Source organism: Silene latifolia, chromosome Y (genome assembly GCF_048544455.1).
Source record: "Silene latifolia isolate original U9 population chromosome Y, ASM4854445v1, whole genome shotgun sequence".
Classification (NCBI taxonomy): Eukaryota; Viridiplantae; Streptophyta; class Magnoliopsida; order Caryophyllales; family Caryophyllaceae; genus Silene; species Silene latifolia.
The window spans coordinates 376706122-376709210 of NC_133538.1; the positions used below are offsets into that span (position 1 = coordinate 376706122).

The 3089-nt window shown below is 34.5% G+C and overlaps 1 long non-coding RNA gene across 2 annotated transcripts; it reads right to left on the reverse strand.

Annotated features, from left to right (window-relative positions):
• Positions 1 to 743: 743 nt before the first annotated feature.
• Positions 744 to 2227, reverse strand: LOC141634101 (uncharacterized). Of its 2 annotated transcripts, none has more exons than XR_012538829.1 (3): positions 2022 to 2227; positions 1784 to 1905; positions 744 to 1266 (listed from the first exon to the last, which is right to left on the reverse strand). It is a non-coding gene; the product is annotated as an uncharacterized LOC141634101 (long non-coding RNA). The 2 variants fall into 2 exon arrangements; XR_012538828.1 differs by having other exon boundaries at positions 744 to 994; positions 2022 to 2212.
• Positions 2228 to 3089: the final 862 nt, after the last annotated feature.

The window sequence follows — 3089 nt, forward strand, 5'->3', positions numbered from 1 at the left end:
GAACCCACATCTCTATACAAGATTGTATATTGCTCTACCATTGAGCTAATAGCCTTCATAAATTATCCTACATTCCTACCCAACGATTCTACATAACTCTGAAATAAGGGGGTGTTTGGTTCGCGTGTGGGTATGGGTTTGGAATCAGGAATCATACCCGGGTGGTATGGGTTTGGAACTTGATTCCTTATACCATGTGTTTGTTTCAATTTCGGGTGGAATGGGATCGAACTTCATCAAAGTTAAAAAAATCTAAAATACAACATTGACAATAATTATTTTTGATACTAAAAAATCATGAAAATGAAGAGTTAATCAAATAAATGTAAAAAAAAAAATCATTTAAAATGTTCGATTTAAGTTTTTTTCATGTTTTTTGGTTTTATTGCTTGATACCCATGGGTATCAATCTCATACCCATCTCCCCCCTTGGGTATGAGAAACCCATACCTCATGGGTTTGAGGTATGGGTATGAAACCCCTATTTTTGCCAAACAAACACTTGGTATGGGTTTGGCTCATTCCAAACCCATACCTCATACCTTTATGAGTTGAACCAAACACCCTTCATTAAAGAACAGGAAAAAAAAACCCTTGTCTTGGTTTAAAGAATTTGTGTTATTACAATAGCATAAATGTGTTGCAAATATAACTCATATGTGTTACAACTAAAACTTAAACATGTAACAATAACAAACACGGTGTGTTAGAAAGCAACTTACACGTGTTACAATAAAAACTAATTTGTGTTACAATAACAAATATCATTTACGATAACAACAACCTTGTGTTACAATAACAACTGCCCATTCACTGAAAATTTCAATTATTGTAAAAATCAGATGTACATCGACCAACAAGAAGCAGAGTAGGACACAAATATGCCAAGAGTCCTAAAAGAAGAGATCATACAATCTATTCATATTAGCATGTCCAGTCCCAACATATTTTGCTTGGAGGTGCTCAAGTTGAGAATTGATGTTAAATCTATCACCTGAGAACACAAAAAAAAAGACAACCACCAGCCTGTAGTTAAGTCTACTGTATTACAGAAGAGTCAAAATGTCAATCACGGATCACGATTTCCAATCACCATTGTGATTCTCTATGCTAAGAACCATAAGCCAGTGACCGTCAAGCAACAACCAAATTTGGATAAAGAAGAAGGAAATCAGAAACGACTGTCACATGAGCAGAAAAAGTTGTTGGATACAGTTTGGTAGGATATGCTACACCGAAAATTCCTATCACCTTGTGCACCTGTGTCTATATACAAACACATGGACCTGAGAGACATTTTAATCAAAGGTAAACAAATGATTGAGAAGGAGGGGGTCTATTCTTTGCGTGGGTACTTTAATCAAAGATAAATAAATAATTGAGACGGAGTGAGTATGTTACAATCATCACAAATATGTGTTACATTAAATAAATATTGTGTTACATTAGCAAAAACATGTGTGTTACAATTAGCTTTAATATGTGTTCGCCTTCTATAGTCTCATTGATTTCGACTAAATAAATCAACTAATACAATGCCAAAAGATATAATGACATTTGTTAATAAAATTTCTGATTGATGATATACAACAATTCTGCAATCAAAAGAACTAGCATTCTAGGGTTTAAAGATTAAAACCCGATTTTAAAGCATAAAGCAATTAAATTATGCAACTAAAATGAATTCGCGAAAGTGAAACCTTTCTTTATGATAACATGATTATTATGGAGTATAGGTAAAATTTTAGTTAAAACTCGAAATTAAAACGAGTTAGAAATTTACCTGAATCATTATGAACATGATTTTTTCCTCGATCTCACAAAATACGAAGTTTTCGGTAACTATGATACCTTGAATCAATAATCTAAACGATTATTGGATTTAATTGTTACATCATTCTTCACCTGAGGTATGAATTTCGGCATTAAAGGCAAACTAAGAAATCGGATTAACAAAAAAATTTACATTTGAAAAACTTAAATAGAAGAAAGAAATTTGTCCCTCTATATACGAAATTTACCTCAAATTAGGATGCTCGAATTCTTGATGTTGATTCTGCTTCTTCAATTAGAGTTTGAGAGAAGAAATTGAGACACAAAGGAAATGAGAAAGGATGAACGAATGAAGCGGCTGCGATATAAGTTCATAATAGCGCGATGGATTGTGTCATACGTGGCACAATCTGGACGCTCTATTATCAATGATCCTATTGTCCTTAATTAGACTCAATACTCACCTAAGGGACCGGACTCAGCGGATCCTCCCTCTCCCCCCCCCACCCCCCCCCCCTCCCCCTCCCCCTCTCTCTCTCTATATATATATAGAGAGAGATTAAATCGTGTGACCCTTCTGGTGGGTGCCACTGACACCTTCTAAACCATTGGATCTAAAAACTAATAACGCACTAGATAATTCCACGTGTCTCGTACAAAACCAAATCTAACAAACACCATTCACGTCATACTTCTTCAGTTACTCCACTGACTCCACACTCTTCACTTTCTCTCTCTTCATCTCGTCTTCTCCTCCGTCACTTTTCTCCTCTCTTCTCCGAAATCGACATTCATAGAGAGAGAATAAGTGTCGGAAAACAAACAAAAAAAATTCATGATTTAGGCTTTTTGTGATATTCCGCAAAATATAAACCCTAGAATTTGGGGAAAAGAGATGACGGATGTTGTACTACATATCTATGATGTGACGAACAAAGGATCCGAAAAGATGAACAACACTATTTCCAACATTAATAAGCTCTTCAAAGATGGTATTGGTTTTGGTGGAATCTTTCATAGTGCTGTTCAGGTTTAATTTTGTTTCCATTTTTGCTGTTTTTTTCATAATTTTTGGATTTTGTGCTAAATCTAGGGTTTTATTTTCTGTAATTTGTGAATTTTGTTTGATATTTTGTGTTGTAGTAGATGCGATTACGATTGTGTTGTTAATTTCAGCTTAATGTGTAGAGGATCTATGATGTTAAGTAGTACTCGAAGAATGTAGTAATTTGTGTTGATTTTAATTAGGAAATGTCGTATTTTGGTGTTGATTCGAATTTTGCGTCTATTAGTAAGTGTGAGTTTCTGATTACGGA